The sequence below is a fragment of the Sus scrofa genome, chromosome 1 (genome assembly GCF_054392235.1).
Source record: "Sus scrofa isolate SSC_HxYL_T2T_F1_AM1 chromosome 1, Sscrofa_HxYL_maternal_Yorkshire_Landrace_v2.0, whole genome shotgun sequence".
NCBI lineage: Eukaryota > Metazoa > Chordata > Mammalia > Artiodactyla > Suidae > Sus > Sus scrofa.
The window spans coordinates 146,796,328-146,814,695 of NC_139383.1; the positions used below are offsets into that span (position 1 = coordinate 146,796,328).

The window sequence follows — 18,368 nt, forward strand, 5'->3', positions numbered from 1 at the left end:
AATGTACCTTTCCCCCTTTACATTCCCTACAAGCAACTCAAATGCCCCACTGCTGAGAAAGTACACAGGCTGTAGGGTTGAGATGGGCAGAAGGCTCCATCTTGCCCCCACAGGCTGCAGCTCCACGTATGTTTCTGCGATTCCTATAAACCAAGAAGCAGAGGCCTTTTTGCTCCGTGACTGTGACTCGGCATCTGAAGGAGGCCTAACCTCCACTCAGCAAGTCAGAAACTCAAAATCATCATTTTTTTTTCCTTTTTTTTGGTGATAGGGCCTCTCACAAAATATCCCAAACAAGCCATCTTATGGAAAACTTTCTCTTTCTTCTGAGCAGAAAAGCTAAAGAGGACTGGATGTCCTGTGTAACACCAGCTCCTAAAAAGGAGGCATTTTTGAACCGAATGCCACATACTGTATTTTGCCATTTTGCCTACGCTTCCTGCTTGGAGCCTCTGTAACGGAACAGAGAAGCCTCAGACACTGGAGCTGCTCCAGGCCACGCAAACTCCACTCCGCATCTTCCAGGCAGCCCTGTCGCAAATAATTCCTGTCCACTACGCCCCTATCACACTGAATACAACCACATTGTGCAGCTGGAAATGGGAAACCTGATTCACATCACAGAATAAGGTACAAAAACATTTAGTTCAGCACAATGCTGTCTTGGGGCGGGGGGCACACATCTCAAATCTAGGAGTGGGTGAAGGAGTCAAGACCCACCTTGGAAAGAAGCACGGAATTAAAACAGCATTTGCCGCGTCCCGAAACAGTAACAACAAAAAAATCCACCCAGTCCTTCCAGAGCTGTTTCAGCTGCAGTGTTCCTAACCAAAATCAATCTAGTCCATGCACGCAATTTAAAAAGGAAGCATGATCTCCGCAGAAAATGGTGCATGTTGACAAGGCGTGACTTGTCCCACATGGACAGGAATAAAAGGAAAACAAGCCTGGTTGCAACTTAGCCTCCTTTAGTCTGAAGACCGCGGGAAGGAAAAGAAAAAGGCCAGAATAAAGGCAGGGAGACGCGGGCAATGGAGGACGGGACCAGGAGGAGGGTATGTGCCCGACGAGATTTTGGTAAACAGCAGCCTGTAATGGCCACTGGTAGAAAGAAGGGAAAACAGACATGGAGGGAAACGTGTTTACAACTGCAGCGGTGGGCGGGAGGCTGAGCGAGGAGGGAGGGAGGGATTCCCCGACTCTGCGCTCAGCCCGCTCGGCTCCAGTGGGGCCCCAGGGCTAGGTTGTGCTGCGGTGCACCCCCCCGCCACCACCACCCCCGCCCTGCTTTATTGGGGGGGGCATCTTGTTTATAGGGAAGGTTACTCCTCCTCAGCTCTGGTGATCGAGTCCCTAATACTCCTGCTGCATCCTTGCGGGATGCCCGCTTGACTGACAGCTGCCCCAGCCAGTCGCTGCCCAGCCCCCGCGGAAAGGTGGACTTTCCCAACGAGCCGATTGGACAGGGAGGAGGGCGGGCCGTCGTGATTGGCGTGCTACTCCGAGTAGAAAGTAGTAAACAACCTTGGTCCACCGAGGCGAGGCGAGGCAAGGCGAGGCGGGGAGGGCTTGGGATGCCTGCTGCCCGTCCTCGCTCTGAACTGGGGCTGCACCAAGACAAAAGGAACCCACAGTGGGGAGACGACCAAGGATACCCCAGAAAAGCAAACACGAATGGGTGTTCCTTTAGAGCTGCTGGGCTAGAACTGCTGACTTGCAGCTTCACATCATTTTTGTTCTGTGCAAAACCAAAATGGTTTGTTTCTGCTATTTATTCTCCTTCTTAGGGTTTAACAACTCTCAAACCGGAGCAAGAGCCATTTTGGTTGACCTTCCCTTCCTCTAAATTTTCTAGTTCTGTCTTTTCAGAAGTGCTTTTAAACCCCAGTACTAAAAATTGTTTCCTTACACAATGTGCCCTCCATGGCACAGAGGTATATCAGATGCCCTGTTAGACCTTCTGATCTCAAGTTCCTGGAGCTGTGATCTCACTCAGAGCTGTTTGGAAGAGTGTGTGTGTGTGTATAAAAACTGAGATGATATTAAGCTCACTTGACAAGAAATAAGCAGTGAACATGCATTTTCCATAGAGGGAGTATTTTGCCCAGGATAATGTATCTCGTGGTAACGGTAACTCCCCATCTGGTTTGACTTGAATCACAATCCACTCCTCATTCTGGCCTCACCATAAAGTCTCAAAGGACCTTAGCGAGAAAAATCTGCAGCTGCCAGGGAGGCGCTGCTCCCCCAAGCTGGGCAGCTCCTGGGGCTGCCTCCAGGAGGGGCGTGGGCACTTGAGAGACACACACAAACCACCTAACTGAGAGAGAGGACAGAGAGGCTCCTTCCTGTACTAGTGGAGAAGGGAACCAGGAGGACAGATCCAAGAGGGATCTCCACTCCATTTGTTTGCCCACCGACTCAACACTCTAATGGTGAGCTATGTTGCCACCGTGGCCAGACAGCCATACTGATACAAAATGACTCTTGCAGGACACAACTTAGGGTAAACTGACCACCTGGGGGTCGTCTTCATCACCTCCAGGCCCCAGTGTCCAGTTGTCTGCCTGTTCTAATAGCGCCTCCCTACCTAGCAGTCCCAGGGAACTGCATCCTTCAACCCTCGAGTCTCCCCTTTCTGTAAAAAGCCTCCACAGCCTGTGGTATGGAGTTAGTACCCCTTAGCTCTTCCAGCATGGCTCCAGCCCCCAGGCATGCAACTTCCTTCCTTCAGTTCTGGTCCTGCACTGGCCACACACACCCTTCACTCTTAACTGTTCTTTCTGCTTTCTGTGCTATCCCCTGCCTGCCCAGGAGAGGCCACTGTTCTCCACCGCTTCCCTGACCCTGCAGAACTCCTCAGAAAGCACACTTAGGTAAGTGTCCCTGATGGCGAGACACATTCGATGCCGCATTCTGACTCTGCTGACAGGTCTGGCCCCCTCACTAGACCCTGAACTTCTTGAGGGCAAAAGCAGTGTCATCTTCTGATGTGTGGATCTATGGAGCCACAGGCCCACGATTAGTGTTCTCCCAGCTTGCCAAGCCTTTGCATGCAGTCCGCATCTTCTCCCAGCTAACTCTGCATGTTCTTCTAACGGGCTCCTTGCTGATGCCTTCCCTCCCCTCCCATCCCCCCTGCCCCAAGCTGGAGACCCTGGCCTTCTCCTTCCCCTCTCTCAGTGGTCCCTACACACATGCAGCTGCTCTTGCCTATGCTGTTTCCTCTGTGGTGAAGCACTTTTCAAATTCCTCTTCTGCCTACAAATTACTTCCTACTTGGGGTGGACATCTCAGAAGCTCTCTTCCCCCAGAGCATCTCAGAGAGAGCCTCTGTGTGTCCTCTACTCTCACTGCCAGAACATAATGCAGTCCCACAGCTGGCATGGTTGGCTGGAAGAACCAAGAGCTGAAAGACAAATCCACAAAGGGATGCCCCCTAGGTGTCTACCCAACCAGTACATTCTGGCCTCCAGACCCGACACTGCTCTGTGCTTCAAGCTTGGCTCTGCCACAGGGTCCTTTCTTGCTCCCTCTTCCTGGAGGCTTTCTCACTGTGGACTGGAGCAGGCTCCTTCTCACCTTTTGGGTCCCAGCTCAAATTGTCAACTGCACCCCTGCCCCCAAGACTCCTGCCTGCCGGCCACAATCACACAGATCTGTTTCATTTTTATCATGAGATTTAACTATCATCCCTCTTATCTGATTATCCACTTGCTGGCTTTACAGTTTGTCTTCCCCTCTTCACTCTGGCATACATGCTTCAATAAGGACAGAATCTTTGCATCTGCTGTCCTCACCACAGCCATACCTAGGGAAGGCCTGGTCCAAATTAACCTTGGGCGCCATAAGGACAGCACAGGACCTATCCAGGCAAAGGGAAGATGAGTTTTCTGGGTGGGCTTGCTTCAGGACCCGCAGTCGGACACTCCCAGAAGCATACAAGGTGGGGACACAAGTAAGTTCTGTGGCCTCACTTGATTCAAGTTCCAGTCATCCTGAACATCTCAGGTTCTACAGCTGGAACCCTGGGTCCCTGTTTGCACCCCAGTGTGACATGTCATGTGTGTCATCCCTTATGTAATACTCCCAAATGGATACAGGTTAATGGTGGGAAAGTGAAAATTATTACTGACAAATTTAGTACTTTCAGTAATAAAAATAATTGAAAATGTTCAATACAGATAATAACTATATCATATAAAAAAACATAAATGTGTGTGTGTGTGTATATATATATATATATATATATATACATACATACACACACATGTATTTGAGATACAACACAGAATCTTCCTTCTCACATTCTGCTTTCAATATTTGGCAAATATAATCTTTTTTTTTTTTTTTGTCTTTTTAGAGCCGTACCCACGGTATATGTAAGTTCCTAGGCTAGGGGTCGAATGAGAGCTGCACCTGCTGGCCTACACCACAGCCACAGCAACGAGGGATCCGAGCAGCGTCTGTGACCTACACCACAGCTCACTGGAATGCTGGATCCTTAACTCACTGAGCAAGGCCAGGGATCGAACCCATATCCTCAAGGATGCTAGTCGGATTTGTGACCACTGAGCCACAAAGGGAACTCCCAAATATAAATGTTTTTATTTCTCCCTTTTTCATACGAGTAATAATAACCTTTTGTACACACTGTTCTGCTTGTTAATTTGTTCACTTAATACATGTTGAAAATCTCTATTTTAACAACTAAATAAGATAAACCCTAATTCAGTGATTCCCAAACTCATGTATACACTGGAATCACTTTGGGAACTGCAAATCAAACCATGAAATCTGTGTCCTCCTTCCAGAGATTGATTTAATTGGCCTGAGGAATGACCTAAACTTTGAAATTAAAACAAAACAAAACAATCCCCAGGTGATTCTACTGAGCAGACAAGTTTGGTACACTGCCCTTAACTTAGTTATCTGTTCCCTTATTGATGGATGTTTCAGTTATTTCCTATCTATTGTTATTTCAAACAATGCTGTAATGAATAACTTTGCACAATCATTGCTTTGCCTGTGTGTGAGTATATCTGTGGGGCTTCTGCCCTTCCCAAAGTTGCTGAGTCAAAGGGAATATGTATTTATAACCTGAGAGATATTATCAAATTCCCCTTCACAGACGTGGTACCGTTTTGCAGTCTTTCCAGCAATTTGGGGCTGTTATCCTCCAAGTTTGCTAACAGTGTTTTATCAATCATTTTGGATTTTTTTCTAACACAAGGGGTGAAAAAAGGGTATCTTTGCACATTTTAATTTCCACTTCTTTTATGAGTGAGATTAACTGTTTTTTCATATGCTTAATAGTTACATATATTTCCTTTCCTGTGAATTATCTGTTTAGTATTTTACCCCAAATCTTTTGGAATCGTTCATCTTTTCCTTATCAATTTTCAGGAGCTCTGGATTTTTGTTTGTTTCTTTAACTAGGAAGATTAGCTCTTCGTCTATGAGAGAAGCTGCATACATTTTTTCCGGTTTGGCCTTAGTCTTTGCTTATGGTTTTTGGCTATGCAGAAGGCTTTTTGTTCTGTTTCTATTTTTAATAATTTGTTCAATTCTTATGAATGCTTTCTTCTCTGGCTTTTGGATTTTGTGTTGAAACGAAAACAGCCTTACCCACTTCAGGATTATAAAGGAATCTCCCCCTCTTCCTTTAGGACTTTTATAGTTGTTTACGGTTTTACCTTGGGTCCATTTGGAATTCACCGTGGTATAGGTTATGATGTATGGGCTCAACTTTATTTCTTTTCCAGATGGTTACCCATGCCCCAATGCCAGTATGTGAAGGATTCATCTTTATCCCACTGATTTCAAGGGCTGCCTTTATCAAACACTACATTTCCATATGTGCTTGTGTCTATATTTGGACTGTCTACTCTGTTTTATTGGCTTGTTCATGCACCAGTACCTCACTGTTTTAATTATTTAGACTCTATGGACTATTTTAGTCTCTGATGAGCCTAGGGCTCCTCATTGCTCTTATACAGTGTTCTTGGCTATCCTGTCTATTTTTTTCATGATTACTTTAGAATTAGTCTCACTGGAAGGAAAAAAAAAAAAAAAAAAAACCTGTTGCTATTTGGATCCCGTTAAAGTTACAAGTTAACTTGAAAAGAACTGATGTCTTGATAATATTGATTATTCCTATCTAATAATATGGAATGTTTTTCCATTTATTACAGTTGTCTTTGTATCTTTTAATAGCATTAAGTTTTCTATTAATTCTTACGTGTTTTCTCTTTTTATTTTCATTGAAACTAGAGTCTTCTATAATATCTTCCAGCATGTTATTTGCATATCATAAGGTTGTATTATGACAAATCTGTTCATGCTCTTTCTAGCAGAGGATGTCCTTATTCTGTGCCCTTAGAAGAATACACAGTGGTATGGCAAAATTTAAAGGTTGAATGCTCTTTAACAATAAGTAAAGGATAAGATCCTAATCAAGTATCAAAGTTACACATTTTGAGCTGGCATTCATAAAACAAGCAAGTCAAATGGTGTGAGGCATATTGCTCGAGTGGCTGAGGCAGGATGCTGGCAAAAAGCAGATGGTACTTCTTAAGCTTTGGACCCAACTGATTCAGAGAGGTTAGGGGAAATATGCAGGAAAAAAAATTAAGGACTGATCCTAACAATTATGAGTGGCTGACTTCATGCCTTCCTGGGCACGAAACGTATGTCTACCTTAGCAACGTGTATGTCTAATCCAACTAAACTCCAAGGAGATTGGCACTTTAGTGTGAACATGTGGGTGATGGCCTGTATTTCCCATAAAGTGATTACTACAAGGCTCTGAGGGTATTTGATAAGTCAAGAAATGGTTTCCTCTCCCATGGCCATATGTTTTAAAGATATGTCTCCTTAAGAATAAGTGATCTCACTGAAAACATGTATTTTTCAAATATAGAGACCTCAACTTTGAACACGGCTGTGCAGGCAAAGAGATGCACCCTGCAGGTCCGTCCAGAAAGAGCTCACTGTCCAGCTGCAGAGTGTCACTCAACAATGGCTTCCAGCTGCTAGAACTTCTAGGGTCACACTCTTAGGACAGCTCCTGGCCGGGAACCAAGCATGGCGGTGATCCTAGGGCCTGGCTATCTCCATCCAACAAGGACTCCTCCAATGGGCACTGCTCTGAGCTCCCTAAGGGCTGGCGGAGCCTTTGTCAGATCAGCATCCTGTCCCTGTGTCCCCACCATCTTCTTCTTCTCTTCCTTTCACAAGTGTTACTCCTTAGTAAGTCTTTTGCACTTCTAATGTCACCTTGGAGTCTCTTGGAGAACTCAACCTGCCACAAAGGTGCCTGGTGAATATTTGTTCGGGGGGGGGGGGGGAAGAAGGGAATAAAAATCCCCACAGAATGTGGAACCAGACAATTCTGAGACCAGAAGTAGAAAGGTCTCAAATCACATGAGTAAATGTACTTCAGAGGTTAGTGTCAGCAGATCTTAGATGTCCTCTAACCGCCTTGGTTATAAATGAGCATTTACTGCATGCTGGACTTTTCCACTGTTTGTCCTGCTAAATCTGTCCTCACTTCCATCTTGGGCAGCGAGTCTGATCATTTCCATTTTACGGGCAGGGAACACCTGATGCAAATAAGGGGAAGAACCTGGATTCAGTTACAGCCAGGTCTGTTTGGCTCCACAGCCTTTTCTTTTCCTAATGGCACACTGTCCAACACTCCTATTTATCAGTCAAGGGGCTGATGCAGTTTGGGGCTGGTTTGGCATCCCTGAGTGCTTCTCTCCCTCTCCTGAGACACTTCCCTATAAACAGTGGTTGGTTGCGCCTTTTCTTAGGAGTGGATATAATAATTGGTAGCCAAGTAATGTACTCCTGGGTCAAGTCTGTACTTTCTTTACACCAAGCCCCAGACTGAGCAACCTTCACACATTTGTTTAAACATATCCTAAGAAGGTGGGTAGTTTCCCTCAATCACACTCATTCATTGAACTTTAATCTTGGGTGGGGGGCCAAGGGGTTATCCAGTGGCTTTCAAACGTTTTTTAAGGCAGCATAAGAGAAGCAGTAATGCCTTGCTGAAATGGGTCCAAGTTCCTCAATACCAGCCTCTTCTCCACTGTGTGTCTTCCATACAGGGACCACTGGGGAGCCCTGGCTGCCCCAACCAGAGACTGGACAGTGCCTCTGGCATCATCACCTTGCAGCAGTACCAAAGGACAGACCAACAGCTCAGACCAAAGGCAGCCTCCTTGCTGGTGGGGCTACCAGAAACAGATCTTAACTTTTCCTGCCCTTAGTGCCTCCCACTGTAGTTTAAGCTACAAGCACAAAGGTAAAGATTAATTATACTCAATTAAATCACCCTTAAATTCTCTCCTAACTAATTTATTATTTCCAAATTTAGTAAAGCCACAGTATTGTGCCTTCGTGCTGGTCATTGCCAGAAGTGCCAACGTAGTCTGTGGTATACCGTCGATAACTTTATCAGTGCCAGCTAGCAGAAGCACCAGGGAATCCATGGAGGATGTTAAAACTGCTAAACAACACAAGACACAAATGGATCCTCGGCACATGCACAAAAAATTGCTTTTTATGTGTGGCTTATGCGACTGGTATAATTTTAAATTTGCATAAGCCATTTTAAAGAGCAAACTTAGATATTAATGTCAATCAATGGTGGGAATAAATGTATACATAATCAAAGAAAATGTCTTTCCTTTGGTGAGTATCAAGAAAGCTATGGAAAAGTGAATATATCTTATAGAAAACCAAAGATTTTCATGAAAACAGCCTCTGAGTCATGTGATAATAAGGTAGGCAAGGCAGCCGAAGGATACTGTTAGAAATTGTGAGCCTTCATCAAACTCTTACCTCTAACCTTATGTTCTATAAAGCTGCCAGTTCCATTTTACAGTGCAAAAATTTCAGTCACTTAGGGGACATTTAATATTCACTACATCTACTATGAAAGAAGAAAATATCAAAGAGATTTTTAAAAAATACTCCTTAGGAGCACTGATGGGTCAACAAGAGCTGGAGCACTAATCACTGTCATTTCCCCACCCGGATCACTAGGTGAGGCGTTTGGGAAACTGGTGGAGGCAAGTGATGAGTCAGCAACAGCAGCAGAAGCAGCAGCAGAGGAACAGAACGTCCTCAATCAATTGCAAACAGGGAACTTCACAGGCTCACCTTGACTGACAGCAAATAGGGTGGGGAGGAAAAGAAGAAGGAATATATATGAGTGGGGGAGAGGAAGCCAGAGGGATCAACTCAGTTTTCTCACTGCATACACTATGCTCCTCCAAGATTATCATGCCAGCGCTGATCCTAAATCACGGTAAACGACAGATTCTAAGGCGTAATTCACAGGGAGTCAGAAGGCTCTGTTACCAACACCTACTGAATGAAGTATTAGAAAAGTACTTTTTATTCCTCTCCCTACTCTGAGTTGATTGATGAGTACCTACTGTATGCAAGATACAAGAAGAGCTTGAAAAGTTTTTATTTTTTATTTATTTGTTTAACAGTTACACCTGCAGCATATGGAAGTTTCCAGGCTAGGGTTCAAATTGGAGCTGCAGCTGCCAGCCTACACCACAGCCACAGCAATGCCAGATCTGAGCTGCATATGCGACCTACACTGCAGCTTGTGTAATGGCAGATCCTTATCCCACTGAGTGAGGCCAGGGATTGAACCCACATCCTCATGGATACTAGTCAGGTTCTTAATCCGCTGAGCCACAGTGGGAACACAGAGTCTGCAAAGTTTCGGGCACTCCCCAGATCCATCCAGGTTTCTTCAGGCAAAAGCATTCATAGGAACTTCACCTTAAGTGAGGTGACAGATATGGTTATGAGCTTAATTGTGGTAAGCATTTCACAATGTATATGCACATCAAAACCTCAAGTTGTACATCTCAGTAAGGGTGGTTAATTTTCATTTGTCAATTATACCTCAATACAGTTGAGGGGGAAAAAAAACCTCCTGTGAAGTCCTTTGGTGGATCAGCATGTGGTGTGTGAGGAAGGTCTCCAGGGTGCCTGATGATGGCTTCAAGCTTTTACTCTTCTCAGCTCTCTCAGAGGTCTGGCTGTACAATTACTAATATTTTAAACAATGCAAAGGTAATTATAGTTGAAGCATATTCTTTAACAGAAGGAAGGAAAGATTGGCATTTAGAAGCTTCATTAAACTTTTGGCCTTCTCAAGGCTAAATGACTCTTAGGGAAGAAATAAAAAGTTCCTGTTGATTAATTTAAAAACAGATTTCTCACAATTAACAGATCGACATCTATAAGAAAGGGAGCAATAATAGCAATTCCAATCTCACTTTCATTGGATAGTTCAAAGAATGTATAGCTCTCCACATATGGCATATGCATATATACATGTAGGTATTCAGCAAAACTTAATTTTCTGATTGCTAATATCAGGGAAATGTCCGGTACCTTTGCACGAACATGACTAGCTCAAGCAACTTCATAAAAAAAATGCAGACATGCCTGTTAGAAGATTGGGATAAAAATGTATAAATTTATTTGTCAACATGATACCACTCCAGGCCCCAAATACTTTTGTGTGCGTGTGCGTGTGTATGTCAGCAGAAGAGTTATAAAAGCATCTCTGGAGTACATTAAAGCGCTCAGCACTTAGACTATCCCTTTTCTCATGAATCTTATCCCAACATAGAAACTGGGATGATTTGTTAAATAGACATAGCTAAGTTATCATATTCTCTTCATCTTCAAATTTATTTAGACTTGCTCCCCTGTTCTTCCTCTGGAATTTCCTTTGCTTTTCCTATTGTCAGTAAGCTAAATTACTTCTCCTCCCACATACATAAAAGCATTAATTTATAAAACACATAGTCATATGTCATATCTCATGTAATTCTATTTTACATTTCACCGCCCCCCAGACTTATCTAACATGAACAAATAGATATTATTTACTAGAGTCAGAATGAGAATTATCTAATGCCACTTACATGGCCATAAATTGATTTTTGATTAATGTTTAAGCAAAAAGCAAACAAGCCCATCTGCTCTGAAAACAAACAAACAAAAGCAGTGCACACAGTTCATAGGAATTTCTTCAGTATTAGTATGTTTCAGCTGCTGCTAAGAACTTGTTTTTTCCACTGCTATTATAAAAATGTACTGCTGACAAGAATATGATTCTGTATCTAGATGTAGTTTTTTCTTCTAGCAACTGTTAATTTGATAGGCTGTTACTTAGGGTAAGATAAAAAATAATCCCACTCTGAAGCAAGCCCAGAAGATCTATAATCAGCACTGAATTTCTTCTGAACCCTCAGTGACAGCAAAGGGAATCTCACTCTTGGTCAGGTTTTTCTTCTTTAAGGGCTGTTCTCTGTGGTGGGGTTAAAAATGAAGAGGTGTCACATGGCCAAAAGCAGCACCCTGGACCGCAAGCAGTGGGCAGGGACCCTCAGACCACAGGGACCCAGACACCAGGCGGCTGCTAAAGTGCATGGGAGGCACCCCCAGCTTGGGGGCTGACTTTGCCCCAGGTGACCATTCTGATCAGGAGACAGAGACTGTGGTGGCCACAGATGGACTAGCTAGTGGAACACAGAGCATCTCCAGTTACAGTCCTGCCTGTGGTGAGGGCACCCATTCTGAAGAGGAAAGCTCTGGTGTGGGCAGTGAGGATTCTGACTGAATACTGGGGAGCTACTGGGTTTTGGCTGTCCACCCAAGGAACAGGCTGCTGGTCTTTTTAACGGAGGACTGCGACTTGGTCCTAAAGGCAGATCGAGGGAAGCCATAGGATGCTGATGACATCCATGATTGCCTTTTTCCAGCAGTCAAACCTCAGGTGTGCCATGCCTCTCAAGGAGATGTGATCTATGACCCCAACTGGCACCAGCCACCTCCACTGTTACCCCATCATTCCAAGATAATCTTTGAAAAGGGACAGCTTGATGATGCAGAAGACTGAGGGTGCAGCTTTTGCCTGGTGGGTGGGTGAGAGGCCCTCCTGATCAAGGTTCCTTTCTTTGAGGTGAGATGTTACATCTGAGGAAACAGTCCCAGTGATACCCAAGTGGGGCACACAGATGGTGCTAAATAAAGTCCTCTGTCCTCCAGTTCTGTGGTCATTGTTGGTTTTTTTTTTTTGGGGGGGGGGCACACTTGTGGCATATGGAGGTTCCCAGGCTAGGGGTCAAATCAGAGCTACAGCTCCCAGCCTACGCCATAGCAAGAGCAACAGCAATGTGCAATTTGAGCCATGATCTGTGACCTACAACACAGCTCACAGCAACACCAGATCCTTAACACACTGAGCTCGAGGCTAGGCATTGAACCCGAATCCTCATGGATACTAGTCAGATTCATTCCCACTGCGCCACAATGGGAACTCCCCATGGTCATCGTTGTTAATGATTAATGAGTTCCTCCATGGAATGTGTGATGGTTTATGTCTGGGTCAGGAGGAGGAGTTGTGTTCTTTATAAATAAAGGTAGAGAAAAAATTTTTTTAAGAATAAAGAAAAGCTTGGTATCCATTTGCACAGAGTAAGTATGTGCTGAAAAAGGAAGACTTTACAATATGTCAAACTGTCTATCTATTGGGCATATATGCAATTTCCTTTTAAATGTCATCTAGAATGGGCAAGACTCGAAAGCCAAGGAAGAGACAACAAGGAAATGCTCTGTCCTGTTTCTTCCTGTCATTTCCAGGGCTCCTGGATGTCTGACCCCCAGTACATCACACCCGAGTCAGGGTTGACAGAGAGCCCTGACCCACTGAGAGTAAACTCACCCTACCTCTTCATGGAGATCAGAGAAAGCACAGCCACACAAGTGAGAATCTCACTAATACCAATGAGTCGCCAAAATTCTAACATTCGGGGGGGAAAAAGAGGTACAATAAAGAAAAAAAAATCCACTGAGCAAACTAAACAAAAAAACCCATCAGGTTAGTGTCTAGAAATGTAGCATGTGCCAGTGAGCAAACAAAAGACACACAGGCTGCAAGAAATGTAACATTCTAACTTAGATCCTAGACCTCCTAACAAAAGGAAAACTTTAAATTTCATACACCATGGTACATATTTACCATCATTTGTTACTAAAGACAATTGAGGAATCCCTGCTGTGGCTCAATAGGTACCTACTAGTGTCCATGAGGATCTGGGTTTGATCCCTGGCCTCCCTCAATGGGTCTGGGATCCAGCCTTGCCGTGAGCTATAGTATAGGTCGCAGATGCAGCCCGGATCCTGAGTTGCTGTGGCTGTGGTGTAGGCTGGCAGCTACAGCTCCAATTTAACCACAGCCTGGGAACCTCCATATGCTGTGGGTGCAGCCCTAAAAAGCAAAAAAAAAAAAAACAAAAAAAACCCAAAAAAACCCACACAACTGAGTTTCTATAGATTTTCTAGGAATGTTCACTCCCAGACTAAGAGAGATGCTGGCAGCTACAGTTCCAGTTTGACCCCAGCCTGGGAACTTCCACATGCCATGAGTGCAGCCCTAAAAAGCCAAAAAAAATAAAATAAAATAAAATAAAATAAAATAAAAAAAAACCAACCAAACAAAGAAACCCCAAAACAAAAGGCAAAACAAAAAAACCCGTGCAACTGAGTTTCTATAGATTTTCTAGGAATGTTCATTCCCAGACTAAGAGAGATGCTGTCAAAGTGAACAAGTCCTGTTAGGACTGTATTTCCACGTTGCTTGCACAAAGCCTACTGCACCTCTGCAAAAATGACTCTGGAGCAGGGTTCTGTCCTAAGCGTTCATTTCAAAATTGTTCTTTTAAAACGTTCCACACATACATGCAGGGCCCTAGAGAACAAGGATCTTTGTCTTTCTTTGCCAAAAGTCAGTGTTTCTTGAGGGCTGTTTTTGCCTTCCACAGACAGCTCTGATGTCGGCTTCAGAAAAAGAAATCCATGACTGTCCCAAGCCAGAGAGAGGAAAACCTCAAACAGAGATAGTTAACGTATCAATTACATCAACCTTGTCTAATGACAACTCTGCACTTCATTATTCTTCAGGCAAAATGAGTACCTTAAGTTTAGAGCGCCAGGTAAACAAAGCCTTTCACTGTCTCTGTTTCAAAAGTTTGTTTTTATAAACATTCCCCTCTGTCCCCCAACCCGAAGGGCAGCAGCACAATGGTCCCTTTGTTGAGCGTGGCCTTGACCTCCACAGGGACACAGATTGTTTTTCTCTTAGCCCCCTCAAAGCAAAATCCCTTTCAATAAGGAAGTCTCTTCCTTTGCAAAGGAAGTCAAGGAGTAGAAACAAAAAATGAACGTACATAGCATAGATTTCCAAGTTTAGATTGTACAACAGTGGGTAGGCGGCTTGCCATGAAAGCACATCACCTGCTTCTGCTTCTGTCAAGGGACAGAGATTAAGGGGTCTGTTCTGGAATTTTCCAAGGAGGCCATTTTAGGTATCATAACAGGGAGCTTGCTATGCAGCATGTTACTCCTATCGACAGAGAAAAACAAAAGCAAAACAAAACGCCCAGAAAATTGCCTTTTGAAGGCGACCAAGGAAGGAGTTTATCTAGAAAGACAGGAGACAACCCCTTTCCAGGAAGATAGAAAGGACAACATTTCTGCTCAGGAAGCCAACAGTGTAGAAGCAAACGTTCCAGAGTGTCAGTGGAGAAGCCCTTTTTCCAGAACCTTCCACGGCTGAACTTCTTATGAAATGTACAAGCACAGCAGAGGGGTGGCCCCTGCAGGCCAAGGAGAAGCACCCCACAGCTGTAGCCCTGCAGCAGATGACCAGAATGACATGGAAGGGAACAAACTCCCACCCAATGCCAGGCAGCTGGTCTCTCCAATATGCTTCTCCAAGTTCTACACATGGTCTGTGTCTGTACTGGGAAGGCACTAGATTCACAGAACATGGGCCACACACAGGCAGAGTGACCCATCAGGTGTCTCAATGGGGACAAGGTAAGACTTGAGGAGATAGCTTTCTTGGTAGCCTATAGAATGCACCAGATAACTTCATTATGATGGTATTAAGGCTGATCTGCAAAACACATGCACATATCCACACCCATACTTTTAAAAATAACTTACTGGTAAAGCAAGACCTTCAGTAACTTTTCTTCCTCTATCTTCTTTTTCTCCCCCCCTAAAGGCTACTACTTCCCCACTGGTTTAGATAAAAGCAGAAGAAAGAAGACACTATAAAAAAACTTATTTTGCTACCACACAAAACAACATTTTAAGGCAGTTGGGTTTGATAACAGCACACACTGTTTCTTCAGTATCTTTCATCAACCCCACTCTCACATCATGTGCTATGGGCTCAATGAACACACCCTGCTGGAATGCCCTGTTTGGGGGTGGGGAGTGGGTCCCTGACAGCCTGCTGGCCCCAACAGTGCCAGCAATAATATCTGGGAAGGCAGAAAAGAATGGAACGTGTGGTTAAATCTACAAGGGGGAAGTAATTTGTGTACAAAGTTAATCACAAGGGCCATGTCAAAGTTTGGGGAAACAATTGAGTTTTCAGAAGGAACTTGAAAAGAGTAACTGAAAAATAAATAATATGGTAAAATGTCTAGATGGTATTTTTTTTTAATTACAAATAAAATGATAGCAGGCGAATGATCTTCCTTCCAAAATGAAATGAAGACCCAGGGACCGTCCACCCCAGCCAAGGGTCCTGGGACCTATTACTCTCGGGGGCAAAGCAGAATCAGGGGGCTGTTACGTCTCCTCTATCACTACCATCTCTATCACCCAGGGCACTGTTCTTGCTACTAAGTCTGGAACGAAGGCAACCACAACAGAGAAAGAGCCACTTACTTCTACACAAAGCTAGCAGACTGTCTGAAGTCCCAGGGGCACCTGAACCTAACATTTTCATGTCCAAGGCAGGTAGAGACGCCACTTGCAGCCATCTGAACCACCCAGCTAGATGAGTGTGTGTGTTTGGCATTGGGGCTGGGGTACAAGGACCTCTAATAAGAGGCAGAGGTGAGTAAGGTCTAAGAATATGTGCTCTGGGGCCAGACTGATTGGGTTCAAATCCCAGGTCTGCTATTTACTAGCTGGGCTTCCTTGGTCTAATCACTTAACCTTTCTGTGCCTCAGTTTTCTCACCTCGGAAGTGGGGATAGTAATTTTATCGAGTCAGTATGTGCAAAGTGCTTAGAGTAGTACCTGGGCATACAGTAAGTGCTAACTGTCAGCTGTTGTGTAACTGACACCAAGTGTATGCTCACTGACAGCGGGAACGAGAGTCTCGAATGGCTAACAAGTCACAGCCTGGCTGGCAGTGCTGCTCTGAAACCCAGTGGCCTCTTCACCCATTAGTCACCCTCTAACCCTCCAGTGCTTGCCCTTGCTAGCCTCAGTGGGAGTCTGGGGTAGAGTGGGATTGAGACAATGAAAGTCTACCAGCAAAAGTAGGATCCCTATCTCTCTGAAAGACACTAAGAAACAAATTCTGCATTATTTCAAGGTCAGCTGAGTGGCTAGAAAAGACGGGCAGGAGGGCAGAGCCTCACGAGATGACAGAGGAGCTCCAGAGCAGCTCCCCAGAGTAGCCACCTCGGGTTAGAGGCTGATTTAAGCTGTTCTAAGCCCAATTCTAAAGGGATGCTCTGGGCACTGGGTCCTACAGACACACAGAAATGAGTGAGGCAAGCATAACAGTAGGATCAGCATGATGAATAGCACTTTGACTCTGGAGTGCTAGAAAGGTCTCAATGAGCAAGAGCACAGGAGGCCGTGCGCTGCCAGAGAACGGGTTCCTGATAGCCATTCTGGAGCTCGGCCCACCTGTGAACTGGCTGACAACTACCTTCTAAAACAGTAAGTTTGGAATGCAAACTAGGCATCTCTACCATTCCTGTCTCCTAAATATTCATACTCCAACAAGTCGTAGAATTGTCTTAAGTTCTTAACTCCAGACATCATTTTCAATGGCAAAAATGAGAACCTAAGGCAAAGCATTTTCAGGGTCATGTGGTAGTTTTTTATTGCTTTCCATGCAAGATGTAGAGGGCAGAGGGCATTTTAAAGTTTCCTCTTTCTAAGTATAGTTACTTTGGATACCAACTCTGCTAAGGACTCTATCTTGATTCCACATTTCAAGGGGCTGTACATCAATAATATATCATTATCATCAACTAGTAGAAGTTATGGCAACCTATCTCCTTTATCTCTTTGCAGGCCAGCTTTTGATAGTCTGCGGTAAGGTCAAAGAACATGGTTAATTGAAATCTATAGATAATCCCAGAGAGTCCTATTAGCCAATAATGTCAATTTCTTTTTTTCTAACCTATAGCTTATACTTCTGATATAACTCCAAAGAGATGTATTTCATTTTATTCACTGATCTTTCAATATTTGGTGAAGATGCTAAGGAGCACAGAGAAGGTCAAACGCAGGCAGATGATAGAGTAAAGGGTCTGGATAATATCTTAAAATACTAGTAGAAAATGAAACGGCTGAATTAGAAAATCTAAATTCCTGCCAATTAAGGTGAACCCAAAATAGGTTCTATAAAATTCTACTAAATAAAGGCTGTTTGTAAAGAAATACTAAAAAACAAAAAACAAACAAAAAAAAAAAACAAAAAAAACAACAACAAAAAAAACAAATGACACCCCCCACTCCCGCATCAGGACTCTAAAAGGATGGAAACTATTTTGCAAAAGCTCTAACAGGTTTGGCAACAGTAGATGCAAATCAGAATCATGTTGTTAAAGCACTTCAATGCTAGGTGAGGACATCATTCTTGGGATCCAGTATATTGCTGACCTTTCGACATTTAAGAGCCATCTCCATTCTTTGTACCTCACCTTCAGCGACCCAGAATTTTGCTGACCTTTCAACATTTAGGAGCCATCTCCATTCTTTGTACGTCACCTTCAGTGACCCAGAAAGTTACCTGGTTAAAGAGCATGTCCAGGGAGAAAGGGCAGCTCTTCCTTACAGAAAAATCCCAATGAATACAGAGAGAAGGAAATAGAAAATCATTAGAACATCATAGTAATTGTTGCAGGTAAGCTCCACCAGAGGATGCCAACATTAGTGAGAGATGAGAAAGGGGACATCTGCATAGTCTCATCCTTCCACCCCCAAGATATCAGGTTGCAAAGGGGAACGCAGTAACTTCACAGAGGAGAAAACTACCCTGAACTGCATGATCAGGGTCACCACTACTAGAAGGGAACACAGTGACATTACCCTGACATGAGACACTAAGAAGAACACGACCCCACTCCTGTGGACTTCCCCCACCACACACACGCAGAAACTGAGTCTAGTTAGGAGAAAACATCAGAGAAAGTGGAAGAACAGTCTATAAAATAACTGCTCAATCATCTCCACAAGTATCAAGGTCATGAAAAACAAGGAAAGACAGAAGA

At 44.0% G+C, this 18,368-nt stretch overlaps 1 protein-coding gene and 1 long non-coding RNA gene across 10 annotated transcripts in view; one reads left to right on the forward strand and one right to left on the reverse strand.

Annotated features, from left to right (window-relative positions):
* IGF1R (insulin like growth factor 1 receptor) overlaps positions 1-18,368 on the reverse strand; it is a 308,192-nt gene that overhangs the window by 106,373 nt on the left and 183,451 nt on the right.
* On the forward strand, positions 573-4,488 carry LOC146406411 (uncharacterized). Its single transcript, XR_014814816.1, has 3 exons — positions 573-630; positions 2,815-2,876; positions 4,364-4,488. It is a non-coding gene; the product is annotated as an uncharacterized LOC146406411 (long non-coding RNA).